Below are 25408 nucleotides of genomic sequence, written 5' to 3' on the forward strand. Positions count from 1 at the left end.
TAATAGACTCCAATTCGTGCATGTAAATGGAGAGTCCTCTTCACACACTGAGGTTAATTATGGAGTTCCACAGGGTTCAGTGCTAGGACCAATTCTGTTTACATTATACATGCTTCCCTTAGGCAGTATCATTAGAAGACATAGCATACATTTTCACTGCTATGCAGATGACACCCAGCTCTATCTGTCCATGAAGCCAGATAACACACACCAATTAGTTAAACTGCAGGAATGTCTTAAAGACATAAAGACCTGGATGGCCGCTAACTTTCTGCTTCTTAATTCAGATAAAACTGAGGTTATTGTACTCGGCCCTGAAAATCTTAGAAATATGGTATCTAATCAGATTCTTACCCTGGATGGCATTACCTTGGCCTCCAGTAACGCGGTGAGGAACCTTGGAGTCATTTTTGACCAGGACATGTCCTTCAACGCACATATTAAACAAATATGTAAGACTGCTTTCTTCCATTTGCGCAACATCTCTAAAATTAGAAATATCCTGTCTCAGAGTGACGCTGAAAAACTAGTTCATGCATTTATTACTTCCAGGCTGGACTACTGTAATTCATTATTATCAGGATGTCCAAAAAACTCACTGAAAAGCCTTCAGTTAATCCAAAATGCTGCAGCAAGAGTCCTGACAGGGACTAGAAAGAGAGAGCATATTTCTCCTGTTTTGGCTTCCCTTCATTGGCTTCCTGTTAAATCCAGAATTGAATTCAAAATCCTGCTCCTCACATACAAGGTCTTAAATAATCAGGCCCCATCTTATCTTAATGACCTTGTAGTACCATATCACCCTATTAGAGCGCTCCGCTCTCGCTCTGCAGGCCTACTTGTTGTTCCTAGAGTATTTAAAAGTAGAATGGGAGGGAGAGCCTTCAGTTTTCAGGCCCCTCTTCTGTGGAACCAGCTTCCAGTTTGGATTCGGGAGACAGACACTATCTCTACTTTTAAGATTAGGCTTAAAACTTTCCTTTTTTCTAAAGCATATAGTTAGGGCTGGACCAGGTGACCCTGAATCCTCCCTTTGTTATGCTGCAATAGATGTAGGCTGCCGGGGGATTCCCATGATGCATTGAGTTTTTCCTTTCCAGTCACCTTTCTCACTCACTATGTATTAATAGACCTCTCTGCATTGAATCATATCTGTTATTAACCTCTGTCTCTCTTCCACAGCATGTCTTTATCCTGTCTTCCTTCTCTCACCCCAACCGGTCGCAGCAGATGGCCGCCCCTCCCTGAGCCTGGTTCTGCCGGAGGTTTCTTCCTGTTAAAAGGGAGTTTTTCCTTCCCACTGTCGCCAAAGTGCTTGCTCATAGGGGGTCATATGATTGTTGGGTTTTTCTCTGTATCTATGAAGCGCCTTGAGGCGACTTTTGTTGTGATTTGGCGCTATATAAATAAAATTGAATTGAATTGAAAAAATTGAACTGTTGCAATGTGGATGGCATCATCCAGTAGCACATGCTTTTTTAAATTGTGGATGGGATTGGCCACCAACACAGGCCCTGGTGTAATGTGAATGTCTTCAGCCAGTAGCAGAGGCCCTTGTGTATTGTGGATCGCATAAGCCAGAAACACAAGCCCTGGGGAAATGTGGATGGTATCAACGAATAGCACAGGCCCTGATGTGGTGATTATGGCATCATAGGAAGCACTGGTAGTGGTGTAATCTGGATGGCCTCAGCCAACAACACTGGTCCTGGTAAAATGTGAATGGTATTGGCACAGGCCCTGGTGTAATGTGAATGTCCTCAGCCAACATCAGTGGCCCTGGTGTGATGTGGATGGCATCAGCATGTATCAATGGCCCTTGTGTATTGTGGATGTCGTCAGCCAGTATCACAAGCCCTGGTGAAATGAAGTTGGCCTCACCCAGTAGCACAGGCCCTGGTGAAATGAGGATGGCCTCAGCCAGCAACAAAGGCCCTGGTGTGGTGAAGATGGCCTCACAGGGAGCACTGGCCCTGGTGTAATGTGGATGGCATCAGCCAGTAGCACAGGCCTTTGTATATTGTGGATGGGATCAGGCACCAATACAGGCCGTGGTGATATGTAGTTGGCCTCAGCCATGACCACACCCTGGTGTAATGTAAATGTCCTAAGCCAGTAGCAAAGAACCTGGTGTAATGTGAATGACCTTAGCCAACACCACTGGCCATGGTGAAATGTGCCTGGCATCAATGAGTAGCTCAGGCCCTGGTGGGGTGAAGATGGCCTCACAGGAAGCACTGTCCCAGGTGTAAAGTGTATGGCCTACACCAACAACAGTGGCCCTGGTGTGGTGAAGATGGCATCAGCCAGTATCACAGGCCCTTGTGTTTTGTGGATGTCATCAGCCAGCAACACAAGCCCTTGGGAAATGTGGATGGTTTCGAACATCACCACAGGCCCGGGGTAATGTGGATGGCATCAACGAGCAGCACAGGCCCTGATGTAATGTGGATGGCATGAGCCAGGAACGCAGGGCCTGGTGAAATGAGGATGGTATCAGCCAGCAGCACAGGCCCTAGTGTGGTTAATCTGACCTCACAGGAGGCAATGTGCCTGGTGTAATGTCCATGGCCTCATCCAACAGTACAGTCCCTGGTGTGGTGAAGATGGCCTCACAGGAAGCCCTGTCCCTGGTGTCATGTGTATGGCCTCCGCCAACAACAGTGGCCCTGGTGAAATATGGATGGTATTGGTCAGCACCACACACCCTGGTGTAATGTGAATGGCCTTAGCCAGTAGCACAGGTCCTTGTGTATTGTGGATCGCATCAGCCAGCAACGCAGACCCTGGTGAAATGAAGATGGCCTCAGCCAGCAAATCAGGCCATGGTGTGGTGAGTATGGCCTCACAGGGAGCACTGGCCCTGGTGTAATGTGGATGGCATCAGCCAGTAGCACATGATCTGGTGTAATGTGGATGGCATGAGCCAGCAATGCAGGCCCTGGTGAAATGAGGATGGTATCAGCAAGCAGCACAGGCCCTGGTGTTGTGAATTCGTCCTCAGAGGGAGCAGTGGCCCTGTTGCAATGTGGATGGCATCATCCAGTAGCACATGCTTTTTTAAATTGTGGATGGGATTGGCCACCAACACAGGCCCTGGTGTAATGTGAATGTCTTCAGCCAGTAGCAGAGGCCCTTGTGTATTGTGGATCGCATAAGCCAGAAACACAAGCCCTGGGGAAATGTGGATGGTATCAACGAATAGCACAGGCCCTGATGTGGTGATTATGGCATCATAGGAAGCACTGGTAGTGGTGTAATCTGGATGGCCTCAGCCAACAACACTGGTCCTGGTAAAATGTGAATGGTATTGGCACAGGCCCTGGTGTAATGTGAATGTCCTCAGCCAACATCAGTGGCCCTGGTGTAATGTGGATGGCATCAGCATGTATCAATGGCCCTTGTGTATTGTGGATGTCGTCAGCCAGTATCACAAGCCCTGGTGAAATGAAGTTGGCCTCACCCAGTAGCACAGGCCCTGGTGAAATGAGGATGGCCTCAGCCAGCAACAAAGGCCCTGGTGTGGTGAAGATGGCCTCACAGGGAGCACTGGCCCAGGTGTAATGTGGATGGCATCAGCCAGTAGCACAGACCTTTGTATATTGTGGATGAGATCAGGCACCAATACAGGCCGTGGTGATATGTAGTTGGCCTCAGCCATGACCACACCCTGGTGTAATGTAAATGTCCTAAGCCAGTAGCAAAGAACCTGGTGTAATGTGAATGACCTTAGCCAACACCACTGGCCATGGTGAAATGTGCCTGGCATCAATGAGTAGCTCAGGCCCTGGTGGGGTGAAGATGGCCTCACAGGAAGCACTGTCCCTGGTGTAATGTGGACGGTAGAAGCTGGAATCACAGGCCGTGATGTAATGTGGATGGCCTCAGCCAACAACAGTCGCCCTGATGAAATATGGATGGTATTGCCCAGCACCAACGGCCCTGGTGTAATGTGAATGTCCTCAGCCAGTAGCACAGGCCGATGTGTATTGTGGATCGCATCAGCCATCAACACAAGCACTGGTGAAATGTGGATGTTATTGGCACAGCAAAGTCGCTGGTGCAGTGTGGATTGCATCAGCCAGTGGCACAGGCTCTGGTAAAAATGTGAATGGTAACGGCCAATACCACAGGCCCTTGTGTAATGTGCATGGCATCAATGAGTAGCTCAGGCCCTGGTGAAATGTAATTGGCCTAAGTCTGAAACACAGGGCCTGGTGAAATGTGGATGGTCTCAGGTATAAGCACAGGATGGCCTAATCTAACAATACTGGCACTGGTAAAATGTGCATGATATCGGCGCATATAACAGGAAAAGCAAGGAACACACTATCTTAACGACAGAAAGAGTTTTTGTACAACTTCATATAAATAGGTGTAACTTTTGATAGAACACTCAGACACACATGTTCATGGATTTATTTTGTAGAATTCAATTTCCCCGTGCTGGACAAACAGGTTTTGCAGCTGTTTGAGCTAAGATTTTCAAGTTATTCACATAATGAAAACCTATACTTTGTGTCGGGCGAGTTCCCCTTTCAAATGCATGTAATAGTCAGAAACGCACTAACGTGGTGAAATAAAGCGTTTTTAATGGTCTTCATACAGACCGCTGTAACTTTTGATAGAAGACTCAGAAATACATATTCATGGCTTTATCTTATAGAATTCAATATCCCCGTGCTGGGCAAAAAGGTTTTGCAGCTGTTTGAGCTAAGATTTTCAAGTTATTCACAAAATGAAAACTACTTTGTGTAGGGTGAGAACTCCATTCAAAATGCATGTAATAGCGAGAAACGCACTGTCTTGACAAAAGAAAGCGTTTTTGTACAATTTCATATAAATAGGTGTAACTTTTGATAGAAGACTCAGAAATACATATTTATGGCTTTATCTTATAGAATTCAATATCCCCGTGCTGGGCAAACAGGTTTTGCAGCTGTTTGAGCTGAGATGTTAAAGTTATTCACATAATGAAAACCTATACTTTGTTTCGTGTGAGAACTTCATTCAAATGCATGTAATAGCGAGAAACTCACTGTCTTGACAAAAGAAAGCGTTTTTGTACAACTTCATATAAATAGGTGTAACGTTTGATAGAAGACTCAGAAATACATATTTATGGCTTTATCTTATAGAATTCAATATCCCCGTGCTGGGGAAACAGGTTTTGCAGCTGTTTGAGCTGAGATTTTCAAGTTATTCACAAAATGAAAACTACTTTGTGTCGGGCGAGAACTCCATTTAAATGCATGTAATAGCGAGAAAAGAACTAACGTCGTGAAATAAAGCGTTTTTCATGGTCTTCATAAAGACATTTGTAACTTTTGATAGAAGACTCAGAAATACATATTTATGGCTTTATCTTATAGAATTCAATATCCCCGTGCTGGGCAAACAGGTTTTGCAGCAGTGTGAGCTAAGATTTTAAAATTATTCACATAATGAAAACCTATACTTTGTGTTGGGCGAGAACTCCATTCAAATTTTGATAATCGTCAGAAACGCACTGTCTTGGCGAAATAAAGCGTTTTTGTACAACTTCATATAAATCGGTGTAACGTTTGATAGAAGACTCAGAAATACATATTTATGGCTTCATCTTACAGAATTAAATTTCCCCGTGCTGGGCAAAAAGGTTTTGCAGCTATTTGAGCTAAGATGTTAAAGTTACATAATGAAAACCTATACTTTGTTTTGGGCGAGAACTCCATTCAAATGCATGCACCAAAGATCCGGGTCACACGGCACCAAGTTGTTGAAAATACGCAGTTCTTTGAATCTTTGGGCTGAAGGAAGGACAATACTCGGTGTATAAATGCTCAATCAACAATCATTTATTTCCATACAATTCAACAATAAGAGCATTACAACGTCCGGACGGGAGAGATGCTACCAGAGGGTCAGGCACATGTCTCAAAATGGTGACGGGTTGCTCAGCTTTTTATAGTCTCTAGTGGCCCCCAGCTAGTCGTAAAAGCCAAAACATCACATTTTTTCTCTGTTACAGCGCCTAAGTTATGACCTCGGCAGTTGTTTCTCTGCTTTCTGTAAGGTGGGGGTGTGGAATGTGGTCTGTCTATCTCCCCTGTCTTTAGACACAGAGTCTCCTGCTTACAACCTTCTCTTCATGATTCAACAATTAAGCATGTCAAGAAAACAGTGTAACACATTCCCAGCAGATCAAGGATACAGAGTGATGCACATTTATCTAATGAACTAATATGTGAATATGTTCTGTTAACTCAAAAGTATAATGAGAACTAAACTACATACAGATCACACACTCTATTTTAAAGGGTATAATATGATCTACAGCAGTATTCTAATTCAACTACTTTGATTACATATATAAGGTAACATATAATAACAGAATAATATCACAATACCCTCTTTTGATCTCTCATTAAAGAGATCACTAATAACAAGCACTTCAGCGTTGCAAGGTCCAAGTTTTCTTGATCCTGAGGCCCTCTGTCCCCCTTTAACGGGTGGACCATATGGGGGATGACCTCTGTGTTCACGCAGTTCAGATGCAAGCAAAGTTAGATTTACAACCATAACAGCAGTTACAGATGACTCTCCCATCACTCCCCAATTCTCCCACAGCTTTATTTTGGTGCTCCAGTTTTCCACTCCCATTTTAATGCCCCCTTATACCTTTCAAATGTACTTAGACTAGAACCTCTGTCTAAGGAGCTTTTAACCTTTATTTTTTTTGCTGCAGCTACCAGTGTCTTCCAGTTGGGTGATTCTCAGCTTCTTTCTTCGACCTCCGGGGTTAGACCACCCTTTAGTCATTGCACAGTTCTGGGGATTATTGCGATTTCAAACAAGGATCTGTGTGTTTTGGGGTCACCGCCGTGTCCCCCTTTTTGCCAAGAGCCTCTCGAACCTCGTTGGTCTGGTGTTCCTGGTTTTCGCCAACCCCTTCATGGTTATTGCTGTGTTTGTGGGATCCATCTTCTCCAGGAGCCCAAACGTCATGACACTTGACCCCAGTTGCTGTCTCGACAGTCCCTACATCTGTCCCTGCTGTGAAGGGTCCTCACATCTCCGGGTCCCCGTCTGGTGTCTGTTCCTTTCTCTGCAAGAGACAGAAAACCAAAACACCTCTCTCCCTAGCCTTGATAATCTAATATTGTTATCCATTGTTGTTCTAATGATTCAAATTTGGTTTAAAATATTATGTTCAGGACCTATTCTAATCATAATCTATGTGTGTGTAAAAGAAATCAAAAATTAGTGAACCCTTTCTAAGTCTAAGACATTATAAGCTTAAGTTTTACCATAGCTAAATTATTAAACACAGAAATAACGTCATAAGATGTTTATAAAACCATTGTTTGATGTTCGGACTCAACTCCCCCTTTTTGACACACTCCCATGTGTCAATTCATTGGAGCTAGACAATTAAAAGAGAAGGTTAGTGACATCATATCTCAGAAAGTATCAGAAATTCTTCTCTCGAGTACCGTTGCTCCAGCCTTGTCATCCCTGAGGATCTTCGATCCCGAAAATGTCCCTTCTCCTCATGTAATAAAGTCTGTCATCCTTCCATGCCCTGGTAACTGGTCCATCCAGAGCTGTAACATTTTGAAATGTACATACAACAAGCCAAACCACACCTTGGTCACACCAACCCTTTTCTGCCCCGAAGATGTCCAATGCCATCCTAGTATGGACTGTCAAAAGTGGCTTTAACGCTGACTATCCTGACAATCCATTTTATAACGTTTCCTGGTCAGATTTCCCAATCTCTGCACCAGGGTTGTAATAGTTTTGCAATTTTCATCAGTTTTTATTTTTATTTAGCTTCGACTTCAGATTTTCAATTTTATATCAGTTTTAATTAGTTTTTACCAATTCTTTGCTAGTTTAGTGTAGTTTTTATTTTCTGAAAATCCTTAGTTTCAATTTAGTTTTATTTGTGTTTTGCAAAAATTAAGTGTAACAAAATCCCAGTTCCATCATATCAGTCATGCTCTTCTGGTTATCCTTGGGTGTTGAGACTAATAACTATTAACTCTTGCCGCACCGTGTGGTCCTAATTTTGGTTGAAGTGAATTGATAACCTTTTGAAGGCGATTGTTTCACACCTTTATTTAGATGTCCCAGTCCTGTTGTCTCGGGATACATCACGCTGCCTTATCTGGGGTTAGCTGTTTTCTGGGGATGCGGGTTGAGTGGGTGAGCTCTTCAAGGAGGGGGAGTGTGCTCCCCCTGATGAGGTCTTCTAGGTAAGCTAGGTTAACCTTCTTGTGTGGGCTTTTCAAGTGCACTTTAAGGTTAGTGGGACTTTTAGTTTTATAAATGTCCCTCATGACCCCCTGATGACCCAGTATTTCATTTTTGCACACTGTAGTACACATTTTAGTTTTTGCTTGTAGCTCGCATACTCTACTTGCCACTCCTCTAAGTCCTAATGTTTCTTAGAGAGGGCAACAGTACCTTTAAAATTATATCACATGTGTGGGGGTGTGGCCTTGCCAATTGTTTTGCCCACCTTTTCAAAATGGCTGGCGTGCCCACAAGCATATTTCATGGAAAAAGAAAGGTAAGCTTGATATTTACATTTAAAATGTTTTGTTAAACTCAGATTTAGGGGGAGTGTACTCAAATTTTTATTTTATTCTTTTTTGCAAGTACCCCTCCTCGGTGGCGAGAAACTGCTGGTGTGGTCAAGTGGGTGCTCTAGAAACAAACGCTCAGGACAGAACAGTTATCAGTCATGTACTTCCTACAAATTTTGCATATGTTTTATTCCATATTGATCCTCTGAGTGTAATGGTACATTTTAATTTGAATTTATCCAAACTAAACACAATATTTTCTTTATTTACTTTGCTCTTGTTCTTTTGCAGTACCACATCCTATCAAATGTCCCTGTCGATTATATTCTATATTTGATAACTTACTATTTCAAGTGAGAACCTAAATCACGTGGACCAATGTTTATTATTGCATATCTCTATTCTGAATGTGGCCAGTCATTCATAGGTATTGTTCAATTTTGGCGATTTTCCTCTATAAAATTTAATTGACTTTTTACAGTGGCCTGCTATGGTTAATAATAACATATTCCAGTCATGAGTGATATCAATAGTTATCTCCACTGTAGCATTTGGCATTCCCAATAATATAACATGATACCTTAATCAAAACACAGCTACTATAGCACAGTTTTCTTAATGCAAACATCAGTAACTCAAAATCAGCAACCACAGTGTTAAGTCTGCAGTTCATACTTATGTGAAGCTAGAGTCTCCTCCTCCAGTCTCTCTTATCCTCCTGCTCCTGAAAAAACAAAACAAAACAAAGCGAAGCATCCACCCTTCTCTTGTCGGCTGGGTGAATTGTTTATGAATTGTTTATTGGCATTTACTAATCCTAAAGTGGGTGCAGTCCTTGTCTCAGTATCAAGTCAGTCAAAGCTTTTAGTCGTCAGTCCATCACAGTCCATTCACATGCATACCTCCATACACATTCATACCAGATGTTGCTGATAATGGAGTCTCACGCGCAACCTATTCGAGCATCCATCACCAGCAAGATGATGTCGTCATTTTAAAGGAAAACAATTCCTTGTTGTTTTTTTTTTTTTTTTTTTTTTTTTTTTTTTTGGGCCGGATTGACTCGGTGCAATCCTTTTAGACTCAGAACTTCTCAGTGTTCCCTATAAGTGAATTTCTCCCAAGCCAATTACAATCATGGAGAAGCACACTTTGCAACTGTTTACAGTAATAATATTTCATAGCGCTTTAAATTTCAATCTTTCAGGCCTTGTTTAAAGAGCTGATTGTTAAATCATGAACTCACAAAATATCAACATATCACCACCGGTGGATCACACCTCTCAGATGTTTTTTCTCCAGTGCACTGTAACAAAAACGAAAACAGACATAACCAACAAAATACTACTAAAATAACACAAACTAGGGCCCGTTGCAGACATGTCCAAGCATAAAACTATCCCTCTCTCGCTTACGAGAAAGAACACAAGCCAAAGCTCACTGATAAAATCAAGCTAGCGCTAAACAAAACCAAACAATCAACCAGAAATTCACAGGAACATTTTGCTTCCTGCCGGGACAATATTGTGTGGGAATGAGAACCTCAGGTGCCGTAACACCTTTTGTTCCTCCTTGAATTAAAACTCAATCACAGAAAATGCCGTACTCCAACCTAAAACTTACACTATTAATTCATCATTTTCACTCTGTGCCACTGTTCCTCATCAGGGCTGTGTGAAGCACAGCAAAGAATTCAGTCAAGGCCTTGAGCCATAAACAGACATCACGCACAGACATTGTTTTCATAACCAAACCGTTTTAGACCTTATTCCTAAAACCTACATAAATGCCCTCTGGGTGACATATAACACATTCTAAGTATTTAATGGTAATCAATGGCTCCTCATAAAAATTATGCATTGGGATGTTTGTGTGCAGCATTTTGCATATCAGCATAAGCAAAGCATTCTTCATTGCATCAGCGTGTATGTGTGTGTGCGTGTGGATCACTCTTCATTGCACAAGCGTGTGCATGTGTATGTGTGTGCATCACTTCTCAGTGAATCAACATTCCCGTGTGTGTGTGTGTGTGTGTGTGTGTGTGTGTGTGTCATTTCTCACTCACTCAACGAGTGCACGTGTTCATGTGTGTATTTCACTTCATTCTGAATCTGTGTGTTTGGAGACGTGTGTGTGTGTGTGTGTGTGTGTTTCTCTTCATTCTGAGTCAGTGCATGTAGATGTGTGTGTTTGTGTGGGTGTTTGTGTTCATCACTTTCCTGTTCTGGTGTTCTGGGTAAACCACGGCCTGAAGCGTGCCCTGGGGTCCTGCCCCCCTCCTTTTTCAGTTTGTTTGCGACCATTGCTGCTGCTGCTGCTCAAAATTCAGTCCGTCCTGGTTCTGACCCCAATTGGGGCAGTCCTTTCTCCAGTGTCGATGTTCACCGCAGGTGAAACCTGCATCTTCTTCTGTGTTTTTGTCCATTCTGAGGTGCCTTCTGTCCTCAGTTACTCCTCTTGTCTCGGTCACGCCCTTTTTCGCCACCCGATCATCCGTGTTGGTCCATCACTGTCCTGCACAGTGTGAATGCAAAGTTATCAAGGTCAGCATTCTTTCGCTCGGCCTTACTTTTCATTCGGGCTTGGCGGGCGTCTCGTCACAGCTCTGTCAGCTGACGCAGTCTGGGAATTTTCCCCCGTGTAGTGAAACGGGCCTTAGGTTTAGTGCTCTCCGTCTCGGCTGCATGAGATCACATTCCTGCAGGTCTGTTGACATTCTCAGGTCGTTGTTGTGGGTCCAGCTGTTGCAGCATTTGGTCAGTGTCACGTATGGGGGAGAGCAGGAGTCCAGTCAGCCTCGGCTTTCAGGGCCGGCAAAGCAGCCTGTAATTAAATATGTATAGAAAAAACAAAAACAAAACAAAACAAAAACAAACAAAAAACAAAAACAAACGAACAGGAAAATGTTGTTGTGTTGGCTGTGTTATTCAGAGGGGAGGCAATGGGGCCAGGCCCTGTGTCAGCCTTCTCTCCCCCTTTTTTTTTGTTTTTTGTCTCCCGATATAATCAACTCCTAACCCACCAAGTTGACAGGACAACACCGGTATATGTTAAAATTCTTAAGATCATGTTTAAAAACCCAAAAAAGGAACTTTCTTTCATTCAGTAATCACTTTTATTAATCAATCAACAGAAAACATGTCACAATTTGAATCTTTTAACCACTAAATTTGTTGTGTCTTGCCTGGTTGGTTAGACCAGTGTTCCTTTTTTTTTTTTTTTTTTTAGTTAAATTGTTGTCCTGCAACCCAGAGGGTTTCTTTGTCAGTAATGTATAGACTTCATCATTTAAGTATGTTAATTTTTCTTTAACCTTGCTGGAAAATCTTCACGTGTTCATGAGTGTAAGCTGTTTCTTCATTGCGTGTATGTGCATTTGTATAAAAGCAGGTTAATTTTATCTTTTCTCAAACTAGGCGTTACCTTAAAAGGAGCCTTTCTCTCAGATTTCTCTGCTTGTGTGTGTTTTTGTTTCACCTTTTTGTTGTGATGCTCCGGACGCCTTCCCAACCTCCACAAGTCCGTTGGCCCCAATTTTATGTGTTAAAACTTCTCTTAATTTCTCCTCTAATTCTCTCCTCGCTGCTGTCTTTTTCACAGCTGCTGATTCGTGCTGGGTGTGGTTCCCATTACCTATAATTTTGCTTCGGCCGCTGTGCTTGTGGGGGCAGTTGGTCCAGGTCCGCAGCTTCCTGTATTAACACACTAAGAGATTTATTTAATTTCATTTTCATCACTTTTAAACCGATAAGCAGGCAACACGCCTACCTTGACAGCGTAAACTGTACGCCAGTCTCCCAACACATTCCTCTCTCTACTCCTCCATAATTCTCCACTGCACACCTCTTACTATCTCTCCTTTTTATTTTTATTACACCACAGAGTAATACACCCAATTATGCCCGTCTATCTCTATGTGGCTCCAAATTCCCTCTTTATTTTAATTTCACACTCGTCAGGGGACAGGCACACAACAATTTCAACCACTGAAACGAGGAATTCAACCTTTTTATATTTCTTTACTAATCTAGACTCAACGTTTGTTCGCAAAATGTGTCTTGTTCTAGTCCGGAAATAAATGTGAACCCGTGATTACACGGCCGTTCCAGTGTTATTTCCGTAGCTATGCGGGGGCCCTCACCTCCCCAAGTCACCACCTCGGCACCCGGACGCCGCCGGTCCTGGCCAAGCGTCCCCGGACAGGAGGGTCGCCACTCCTAGGGCAAAGTTCCACAGGTACACTAGGCATCAACCTTTGATCCTAAAATGTGTATTTGCTCTAATGTCCTCCTAATCAAACACATTAACCGTCACTGTCACTGTGTTCACGCTTCACACTCCACACAAAAACACACTCAGAGCGCGCCTCACTCACACTCTCACTCAGTGCGCGCTTCACCCACAAGACAGCACCCAGAGCGCGCCTCGCAGCTTCACACACACTCTCTCACCCAGAGCGCGCTTTGACACTCACACACAACACTTTTCCTCAGCGGGAATTTTACACAGAAACCTCTGAGCTCAACTATTAGATCTTCTTAAAGCACACTGCACCATAGACCAAAATACCCTTTTCTCTGCGATTATGACCGCCACCACGGGGCAAAGTCGCATCATAAAAGTGATGCTTGCATCCCCGAAGTTATACCTGACATCATAAACCAGGTGTTGCTCTGTACTTAAATTTTTACTTTGTATTATGGCCGCAGCCCTTTATACTCGACTGACGCCACAAACCACCGTCAAAACCTCTCTCAAATGTACTAAAATTAGCACCAACCACTACTGCACTTCACGGCCGCACCACCGGAACACGCCGTATCATAAACCAAACCTACGGACGTGTTTCGCTCTCGCGTTGCCAGCGTCCAACTGCACCGTGAAGCCAGTATCTGCTTGTCCTTAAATCAACTTCTATTTCATAGCCGGCAAAAGCCAGGACGTCACTGACACCATAAACAAAATAAACAAACCTCGACTTCAATGTACTGAACTTATGGCCGCGTCTTCAGAATAAATTCTAACGTATTATTGCTACAGAAGCCAGTATTAGACAAAATTAAATGTGGAAGGTAAAGTGGCTGCACTCTAGTCCAACGTAGTATGTTATTAGTATCTCGGTAGAGGCAGATTACTGCAATCTAGACCAACGTAGTGTGTTATTAGTATCTCGGTAGAAGCAGATTACTGCAATCTAGACCAACGTAGTATGTTATTAGTATCTCGGTAGAAGCAGTTTATTTAACACCCTGGAATTCAGCCTCAACTTATGTTGTTAGTATCTTGCGCCAAAAACCAGACACCGACAAATTTACTGTGAAAATACATGTGACTCAGTGAACAGATTAATTTGGAAAGCCCAATATGCACATTTGGTATTTATAATACAACAGGCTGTGCTTACCTTTTTATTTTTGGACCGGTCCTCTGTTCACCTCGCCTCACGATCTCACCAAAGGTCAAATCTACACCTCCTCAGCACACCAAAGATCCGGGTCACACGGCACCAAGTTGTTGAAAACACGCAGTTCTTTGAATCTTTGGGCTGAAGGAAGGACAATACTCGGTGTATAAATGCTCAATCAACAATCATTTATTTCCATACAATTCAACAATAAGAGCATTACAACGTCCGGACGGGAGAGATGCTACCAGAGGGTCAGGCACATGTCTCAAAATGGTGACGGGTTGCTCAGCTTTTTATAGTCTCTAGTGGCCCCCAGCTAGTCGTAAAAGCCAAAACATCACATTTTTTCTCTGTTACAGCGCCTAAGTTATGACCTCGGCAGTTGTTTCTCTGCTTTCTGTAAGGTGGGGGTGTGGAATGTGGTCTGTCTATCTCCCCTGTCTTTAGACACAGAGTCTCCTGCTTACAACCTTCTCTTCATGATTCAACAATTAAGCATGTCAAGAAAACAGTGTAACACATTCCCAGCAGATCAAGGATACAGAGTGATGCACATTTATCTAATGAACTAATATGTGAATATGTTCTGTTAACTCAAAAGTATAATGAGAACTAAACTACATACAGATCACACACTCTATTTTAAAGGGTATAATATGATCTACAGCAGTATTCTAATTCAACTACTTTGATTACATATATAAGGTAACATATAATAACAGAATAATATCACAGCGAGAACTCCATTCAAATGCATGTAATCGTCAGAAACGCACTGTCTTGGCGAAATAAAGCGTTTTTGTACAACTTCATATAAATCGGTGTAACGTTTGATAGAAGACTCAGAAATACATATTTATGGCTTTATCTTATAGAATTCAAGGTCCCCGTGCTGGGCAAACAGGTTTTGCAGCAGTTTGAGCTGAGATGTTAAAGTTATTCACATAATGAAAAGCTATACTTTGTGTCGGGCGAGAACTCCATTCAAATGCATGTAATAGCGAGAAACGCACTGTCTTGGCGAAATAAAGCATTTTGTACAACTTCATATAAATCGGTGTAACTTTTGATAGAAGACTCAGAAATACATATTTATGGCTTTATCTTATAGAATTCAATATCCCCGTGCTGGGAAAACAGGCTTTGCAGCTGTTTGAGCTGAGATGTTAAAGTTATTCACATAATGAAAACCTATACTTTGTGTCGGGCGAGAACTCCATTCAAATGCATGTAATAGCGAGAAAAGCACTAACGTGGTGAAATAAAGCGTTTTTCATGGTCTTCATAAAGACATTTGTAACTTTTGATAGAAGACTCAGAAATACATATTTATGGCTTTATCTTATAGAATTCAATATCCCCGTGCTGGGCAAACAGGTTTTGCAGCAGTGTGAGCAAAGATTTTCAAGTTATTCACATAATGAAAACCTATACTTTGTTTTGGGCGAGAACTCCATTCAAATGCATGTAATAGCGAGAAACGCACTGTCTTGACAAAAGAAAGCGTTTTTGTACAACTACATATAAATAGCTGTAACTTTTGATAGAAGACTCAGAAATACATATTTATGGCTTTATTTTATAGAATTCAATATCCCCGTGCTGGGCAAACAGGTTTTGCAGCAGTGTGAGCTAAGATTTTCAAGTTATTCACATAATGAAAACCTATACTTTGTTTCGTGTGAGAACTTCATTCAAATGCATGTAATAGCGAGAAACTCACTGTCTTGAGAAAAGAAAGCGTTTTTGTACAACTTCATATAAATAGGTGTAACTTTTGATAGAAGACTCAGAAATACATATTTATGGCTTTATCTTATAGAATTCAATATCCCCGTGCTAGGCAAACAGGCTTTGCAGCTGTTTGAGCTGAGATGTTAAAGTTATTCACAAAATGAAAACCTATACTATACTCTGTTTCGTGCGAGTTCCCCATTCAAATGCATGTAATCGTCAGAAACGCACTGTCTTGGCGAAATAAAGCGTTTTTGTACAACTTCATATAAATCGGTGTAACTTTTGATAGAAGACTCAGAAATACATATTTATGGCTTTATCTTATAGAATTTAATATCCCCGTGCTGGGCAAAGTGGTTTTGCAGCAGTTTGAGCTGAGATGTTAAAGTTATTCACATAATGAAAACCTATACTTTGTGTTGGGCGAGAACTCCATTCAAATGCATGTAATCGTCAGAAACGCACTGTCTTGGCGAAATAAAGCGTTTTTGTACAACTTCATATAAATCGGTGTAACGTTTGATAGAAGACTCAGAAATACATATTTATGGCTTTATCTTATAGAATTCAAGGTCCCCGTGCTGGGCAAACAGGTTTTGCAGCTGTTTGAGCTGAGATGTTAAAGTTATTCACATAATGAAAACCTATACTTTGTGTCGGGCGAGAACTCCATTCAAATGCATGTAATAGCGAGAAAAGCACTAACGTGGTGAAATAAAGCGTTTTGCATGGTCTTCATAAAGACATTTGTAACTTTTGATAGAAGACTCAGAAATACATATTTATGGCTTTATCTTATATAATTCAATATCCCCGTGCTGGGCAAACAGGTTTTGCAGCAGTGTGAGCAAAGATTTTCAAGTTATTCACATAATAAAAACCTATACTTTGTTTTGGGCGAGAACTCCATTCAAATGCATGTAATAGCGAGAAACGCACTGTCTTGACAAAAGAAAGCGTTTTTGTACAACTTCATATAAATAGGTGTAACTTTTGATAGAACACTCAGAAATACATATTTATGGCTTTATCTTATAGAATTCAATATCCCCGTGCTGGGCAAACAGGTTTTGCAGCAGTGTGAGCTAAGATTTTCAAGTTATTCACATAATGAAAACCTATACTTTGTGTTGGGCGAGAACTCCATTCAAATGCATGTAATAGCGAGAAACGCACTGTCTTGACAAAAGAAAGCGTTTTTGTACAACTTCATATAAATAGGTGTAACGTTTGATAGAAGACTCAGAAATACATATTTATGGCTTTATCTTATAGAATTCAATATCCCCGTGCTAGGCAAACAGGCTTTGCAGCTGTTTGAGCTGAGATGTTAAAGTTATTCACAAAATGAAAACCTATACTTTGTGTCGGGCGAGAACTCCATTCAAATGCAAGTAATCGTCAGAAACGCACTGTCTTGGCGAAATAAAGCGTTTTTGTACAACTTCATATAAATCGGTGTAACTTTTGATAGAAGACTCAGAAATACATATTTATGGCTTTATCTTATAGAATTCAAGGTCCCCGTGCTGGGCAAACAGGTTTTGCAGCTGTTTGAGCTGAGATGTTAAAGTTATTCACATAATGAAAACCTATACTATACTCTGTTTCGTGCAAGTTCCCCATTCAAATGCATGTAATCGTTAGAAACGCACTGTCTTGGCGAAATAAAGCGTTTTTGTACGATTTCATATAAATAGCTGTAACTTTTGATAGAAGACTCAGAAATACATATTTATGGCTTTATCTTATAGAATTCAATATCCCCGTGCTGGGCAAACAGGTTTTGCAGCTGTTTGAGCTAAGGATTTTCAAGTTATTCACAAAATGATAACTACTTTGTGTCGGGCGAGAACTCCTTTCAAATGCATGTAATAGCGAGAAAAGCACTAACGTGGTGAAATAAAGCGTTTTTCATGGTCTTCATAAAGATATTTGTAACTTTTGATAGAAGACTCAGAAATACATATTTATGGCTTTATCTTATAGAATTCAATATCCCCGTGCTGGGAAAACAGGTTTTGCAGCAGTGTGAGCTAAGATTTTCAAGTTATTCACATAATGAAAACCTATACTCTGTTTCGTGCGAGTTCCCCATTCAAATGCATGTAATCGTCAGAAACGCACTGTCTTGGCGAAATAAAGCGTTTTTGTACAACTTCATATAAATCGGTGTAACGTTTGATAGAAGACTCAGAAATACATATTTATGGCTTTATCTTATAGAATTCAAGGTCCCCGTGCTGGGGAAACAGGTTTTGCAGCTGTTTGAGCTAAGATTTTCAAGTTATTCACAAAATGAAAACTACTTTGTGTCAGGCGAGATCTCCATTCAAATGCATGTAATAGCGAGAAAAGCACTGACGTGGTGAAATAAAGCGTTTTTGTACAACTTCATATAAATCGGTGTAACTTTTGATAGAAGACTCAGAAATACATATTTATGGCTTTATCTTATAGAATTCAATATCCCTGTGCTGGGCAAACAGGTTTTTCCAGCAGTGTGAGCTAAGATTTTCAAGTTATTCACATAATGAAAACCTATACTTTGTGTTGGGCGAGAACTCCATTCAAATGCATGTAATAGCGAGAAACGCACTGTCTTGACAAAAGAAAGCGTTTTTGTACAACTTCATATAAATCGGTATAACTTTTGATAGAAGACTCAGAAATACATATTTATGGCTTTATCTTATAGAATTCAATATCCCCGTGCTGGGCAAACAGGTTTTGCAGCAGTGTGAGCTGAGATGTTAAAGTTATTCACATAATGAAAACCTATACTTTGTGTTGGGCGAGAAATCCATTCAAATGCATGTAATAGCGAGAAACGCACTGTCTTGACAAAAGAAAGCGTTTTTGTACAACTTCATATAAATCGGTGTAACTTTTGATAGAAGACTCAGAAATACATATTTATGGCTTTATCTTATAGAATTCAATATCCCCGTGCTGGGCAAACAGGTTTTGCAGCAGTGTGAGTTAAGATTTTCAAGTTATTCACATAATGAAAACCTATACTTTGTGTTGGGCGAGAACTCCATTCAAATGCATGTAATAGCGAGAAACGCACTGTCTTGACAAAAGAAAGCGTTTTTGTACAACTTCATATAAATAGCTGTAACTTTTGATAGAAGACTCAGAAATACATATTTATGGCTTTATTTTATAGAATTCAATATCCCCGTGCTGGGCAAACAGCTTTTGCAGCAGTGTGAGCTAAGATTTTCAAGTTATTCACATAATGAAAACCTATACTTTGTTTCGTGCGAGAACTTCATTCAAATGCATGTAATAGCGAGAAACGCACTGTCTTGACAAAAGAAAGCGTTTTTGTACAACTTCATATAAATCGGTGTAACTTTTTATAGAACACTCAGAAATACATATTTATGGCTTTATCTTATAGAATTCAATATCCCCGTGCTGGGCAAACAGCTTTTTCCAGCAGTGTGAGCTAAGATTTTCAAGTTATTCACATAATGAAAACCTATACTTTGTGTTGGGCGAGAAATCCATTCAAATGCATGTAATAGCGAGAAACGCACTGTCTTGAGAAAAGAAAGCGTTTTTGTACAACTTCATATAAATCGGTGTAACTTTTGATAGAAGACTCAGAAATACATATTTATGGCTTTATCTTATAGAATTCAATATCCCCGTGCTAGGCAAACAGGCTTTGTAGCTGTTTGAGCTGAGATGTTAAAGTTATTCACAAAATGAAAACCTATACTCTGTTTCGTGCGAGTTCCCCATTCAAATGCATGTAATCGTCAGAAACGCACTGTCTTGGCGAAATAAAGAGTTTTTGTACAACTTCATATAAATCGGTGTAACTTTTGATAGAAGACTCAGAAATACATATTTATGGCTTTATCTTATAGAATTCAATATCCCCGTGCTGGGCAAACAGGTTTTGCAGCAGTTTGAGCTGAGATGTTAAAGTTATTCACATAATGAAAACCTATACTTTGTGTCGGGCGAGAACTCCATTCAAATGCATGTAATAGCGAGAAACGCACTGTCTTGACAAAAGAAAGCGTTTTTGTACAACTTCATATAAATAGGTGTAACTTTTGATAGAAGACTCAGAAATACATATTTATGGCTTTATCTTATAGAATTCAATATCCCTGTATTGAGCAAACAGGTTTTGAAGCTGTTTGAATTAAGATTTTCAAGTTATTCACAAAATGAATACCTATACTTTGTGTCGGGCGAGAACTCCATTCAAATGCATGTAATCGTCAGAAACGCACTGTCTTGGCGAAATAAAGCATTTTGTACAACTTCATATAAATCGGTGTAACTTTTGATAGAAGACTCAGAAATACATATTTATGGCTTTATCTTATAGAATTCAATATCCCCGTGCTGGGCAAACAGGCTTTGCAGCTGTTTGAGCTGAGATGTTAAAGTTATTCACATAATGAAAACCTATACTTTGTGTCGGGCGAGAACTCCATTCAAATGCATGTAATAGCGAGAAAAGCACTAACGTGGTGAAATAAAGCGTTTTTCATGGTCTTCATAAAGACATTTGTAACTTTTGATAGAAGACTCAGAAATACATATTTATGGCTTTATCTTATAGAATGCAATATCCCCGTGCTGGGGAAACAGGTTTTGCAGCAGTGTGAGCTATGATTTCCAAGTTATTCACATAATGAAAACCTATACTTTGTGTTGGGCGAGAACTCCAGTCAAATGCATGTAATAGCGTCTGAATATATTTCTGAGTCTTCTATCAAAAGTTACAAATGTCTTTATGAAGACCATGAAAAACGCTTTATTTCACCACGTTAGTGCTTTTCTCGCTATTACATGCATTTGAACGGAGTTCTCGCTCGACACAAAGTATAGGTTTTCATTTTGTGAATAACTTGAAAATCTTAATTCAAACAGCTGCAAAACCTGTTTGCCCAGCACGGCGATATTGAATTCTATCAGGCAAAGCCATAAAAATGTATTTCTGAGTCTTCTATCAAAACTTACAAATGTCATTATGAAGACCATGAAAAACGCTTTATTTCACCACGTTAGTGCTTTTCTGACGATTACATGCATTTGAACGGAGTTCTCGCCCGACACAAAGTATAGGTTTTCATTATGTGAATAACTTGAAAATCTTAGCTCACACTGCTGGAAAACCTGTTTGCCCAGCACGGGGATATTGAATTCTATAAGATAAAGCCATAAATATGTATTTCTGAGTCTTCTATCAACAGTTACACCGATTTATATGAAGTTGTACAAAAACGCTTTCTTTTGTCAAGACAGTGCGTTTCTCGCTATTACATGCATTTGGATGGACTTCTCGCCCGACACAAAGTATAGGTTTTCATTTTGTGAATAACTTGAAAATCTTAGCTCAAACAGCTGCAAAACCTGTTTGCTCAACACATGGATATTGAATTCTATCAGGCAAAGCCATAAAAATGTATTTCTGAGTATTCTATCAAAAGTAACAAATGTCTTTATGAAGACCATGAAAAACGCTTTATTTCACCACGTTAGTGCTTTTCTCGCTATTACATGCATTCTAATGGAGTTATCGCCCGACACAAAGTATAGGTTTTCATTATGTGAATAACTTGAAAATCTTAGCTCACACTGCTGCAAAACCTGTTTGCCCAGCACGGGGAAATTGAATTCTATAAAATAAAGCCATAAATATGTATTTCTGAGTCTTCTATCAAAAGTAACAGCTATTTATATGAAGTTGTACAAAAACGCTTTCTTTTGTCAAGACAGTGCGTTTCTCGCTATTACATGCATTTGAATGGAGTTCTCGCCCAACACAAAGTATAGGTTTTCATTATGTGAATAACTTGAAAATCTTAGCTCACACTGCTGCAAAACCTGTTTGCCCAGCACGGGGATATTGAATTCTATCAGGCAAAGCCATAAAAATGTATTTCTGAGTCTTCTATCAAAAGTTACAAATGTCTTTATGAAGACCATGAAAAACGCTTTATTTCACCACGTTAGTGCTTTTCTCGCTATTACATGCATTTGAATGGAGTTCTCGCCCAACACAAAGTATAGATTTTCATTATGTGAATAACTTGAAAATCTTAGCTCACACTGCTGCAAAACCTGTTTGCCCAGCACGGGGATATTGAATTCTATAAGATAAAGCCATAAATATGTATTTCTGAGTCTTCTATCAAAAGTTACACCTATTTATATGAAGTTGTACAAAAACGCCTTATTTCGCCAAGACAGTGCGTTTCTGACTATTACATGCATTTGAATGGGGAACTCGCACGAAACAAAGTATAGGTTTTCATTATGTGAATAACTTGAAAATCTTAGCTCAAACAGCTGCAAAACCTGTTTGTCCAGCACGGGGAAATTGAATTCTACAAAATAAATCCATGAACATGTGTGTCTGAGTGTTCTATCAAAAGTTACACCGATTTATATGAAGTTGTACAAAAACTCTTTCTTTCGTTAAGATAGTGCGTTTCTTGATTTTCCTGTTATCATGCACATTTTACCAGTGCCAGTATTGTTAGATGAGGCCATCCTGTGCTTATACCTAAGACCATCCACATTTCACCAGGCCCTGTGTTTCAGACTTAGGCCAATTACATTTCACCAGGGCCTGAGGTACTCATTGATGCCATGCACATTACACAAGGGCCTGTGGTTTTGGCCGTTACCATTCACATTTTTACCAGAGCCTGTGCCACTGGCTGATGCAATCCACACTGCACCAGCGACTTTGCTGTGCCAATAACATCCACATTTCACCAGTGCTTGTGTTGATGGCTGATGCGATCCACAATACACAACGGCCTGTGCTACTGGCTGAGGACATTCACATTACACCAGGGCCGTTGGAGCTGGCCAATACCATCCATATTTCATCAGGGCGACTGTTGTTGGCTGAGGCCATCCACATTACATCACGGCCTGTGATTCCAGCTTCTACCGTCCACATTACACCAGGGACAGTGCTTCCTGTGAGGCCATCTTCACCCCACCAGGGCCTGAGCTACTCATTGATGCCATGCACATTTCACCATGGCAAGTGGTGTTGGCTAAGGTCATTCACATTACACCAGGGCCTTTGCTACTGGCTTAGGACATTTACATTACACCAGGGTGTGGTCATGGCTGAGGCCAACTACATATCACCAGGGCCTGTATTGGTGGCTGATCCCATCCACAATATACAAAGGCCTGTGCTACTGGCTGATGCCATCCACATTACACCAGGGCCAGTGCTCCCTGTGAGGCCATCTTCACCACACCAGGGCCTTTGTTGCTGGCTGATGCCATCCACATTACTCCAGGGACTGTGCTACTGGGTGAAGCCAACTACATTTCACCAGGGCTTGTGTTGCTGGCTGACGAAATCCACAATACACAAGGGCATGTGATACTGGCTGATGCCATCCACATTACTCCAGGGCCAGTGGTGCTGACCAATACCATCCATATTTCACCAGGGACAGTGTTGTTAGATGAGGCCATCCACATTTCACCATGGCCATCCAACAGTGGTGTTGGCTGAGGACATCCACATTACACCAGGGCCTGTGATGCCAGCTTCTACCATCCACATTACACCAGGGACAGTGAGGCCACCTTCACCACACCAGGGCCTTTGCTGCTTGTTGATACCATCCACATTTCACCAGGGCAATCCAACAGTGGTGTTGGCCGAGGCCATCCACATTACGCCTGGGCCTTTGATGCCGGCTTCTACCGGTATCAAAGGCCGGTAGAAGCCTGGTGTAATGTATCCTGGTGTAATGTGGATAAGTTACACCAGGGACAGTGCTTCCTTTGAGGCAATCTTCACGCCACCAGGGCCTCTCCTTCTCCTTTAATGCCAAACACATTAAACCTGGGCTGGATATCATGCACATTTCACCAGGGCCAGTGGTGTTGGCAAAGGCCATTCACACTACACCAGGGCCTGTGATGCCGGCTTCTACTGTCCACATTATACCAGGGACAGTGAGGCCATCTTCACCCATCCAGGCTTCTACCGGCCTGTGCTACCGGTAGAAGCCTGGTGTAATGTATCCTGGTGTAATGTGGATAAGTTACACCAGGGACAGTGCTTCCCTTGAGGCAATCTTCACGCCAACAGGGCCTCTCCTTCTCGTTGATGCCAACCACATTAAACCTGGGCGTGTGGTGCTGGATATCATGCACATTTCACCAGGGCCAGTGGTGTTGGCAAAGGCCATTCACACTACACCAGGGTGTGTGATGCTGACCAATACCATCCACATTTCACAAGGCCCAGTGTTGTTGGCTGAGGCCATCCAGATTACACTACTGCCAGTGATTCCTATGATGCCATAATCACCACATCAGGGCCTGTGCTACTTGTTGATACCATCCACATTTCACCAGGGCTTGTGTTGCTGGCTGATGCGATCCACAATACACAAGGGCCTCTGCTACTGGCTGAAGACATCCACATTACACCAGGGCCACTGTTGTTGGCTGAGGCCATAAACTTTACATCAGGGACAGTGCTTCCTGTGAGGGCATCTTTACCACACCAGGGCCTGTACTGTTGGCTGAGGCCATCAACATTACAACAGGGCCTTTTCTACTGGCTGAGACCAACTACATTTGACTAGAGACTGTGCTACTCGTTGATTGCATCCACATTACACCCGGGCCTGTTTTGCTGTCCGAAACCATCCACATTTCACCAGGGCTTGTGTTGCTGGCTGATGACATTCACAAAACACAAGGGCCTTTGATACTGGCTGATGCCATCCACATTACACCAGGGCCTGTGGTGCTGGCCAATACCATCCACATTTCACCAGGGCCACTGTTGTTGGCTGAGGCCGTACCTTTTACACCAGGGAGAGTGCTTCCTGTGAGGCGATCTTCACCACACAAGGTTCTTTGCTGTTCACTGAGGCCAACCACATTACACCAGGGCCTGTCCTACTGGGTGAGGACATTTACATTTCACCAGGGCCTGTGGTGATGGCTGAGGTCAACTACATTTCACCAGGGCCTGTGTTGGTGGCTGATCCAATCCACAATATAAAAAGGCCTGTGCTACTGGATGATGCCATCCACATTGCAACAGGACCACTTCTCCCTGTGAGGCCATATTCACAACACCAGGGACTGTGCTGCTTGCTGATACCATCCTCATTTCACCAGGGCCTGCGTTGCTGGCTCATGCCATCCACATTACACCAGATCATGTGCTACTGGCTGATGCCATCCACATTACACCAGGGCTAGTGCTCCCTGTGAGGCCATACTCACCACACCAGGGCCTGCGTTGCTGGCTGAGGCCATCCTCATTTCACCAGGGCCTACGTTGCTGGCTGATGCGATCCACAATACACAAGGGCCTGTGCTACTGGCTAAGGCCATTCACATTACACCAGGCTGTGTGGTGCTGACCAATACCATCCATATTTCACCAGGGCCACTGTTGTTGGCTGAGGCCATACACATTACACCAGGGACAGGGCTTCCTTTGAGGCCATCTTCACCACACCAGGGACTGTACTGTTGGATGAGGCCATGGATATTACACCAGGGACATTGCTCCCTGTGAGGCCATATTGACCACACCAGGGCCTGTGATGCTGGCTGATACCATCCTCATTTCCCCCGCGCCTGTGGTGATGTCCGAAACCATCCACATTTCCCCAGGGCTTGTGTTGCTGGCTGATGACATCCACAA

General features: G+C 41.9%; 1 long non-coding RNA gene across 1 annotated transcript; it reads right to left on the reverse strand.

The window, feature by feature from the left end:
• Positions 1-5815: 5815 nt before the first annotated feature.
• Positions 5816-14708, reverse strand: LOC143422016 (uncharacterized). The gene is made up of 2 exons (XR_013101607.1): positions 13547-14708; positions 5816-13093 (listed from the first exon to the last, which is right to left on the reverse strand). It is a non-coding gene; the product is annotated as an uncharacterized LOC143422016 (long non-coding RNA).
• Between the last annotated feature and the right edge of the window lie 10700 nt (positions 14709-25408).

Source organism: Maylandia zebra, linkage group LG14 (assembly GCF_041146795.1).
Source record: "Maylandia zebra isolate NMK-2024a linkage group LG14, Mzebra_GT3a, whole genome shotgun sequence".
NCBI lineage: Eukaryota > Metazoa > Chordata > Actinopteri > Cichliformes > Cichlidae > Maylandia > Maylandia zebra.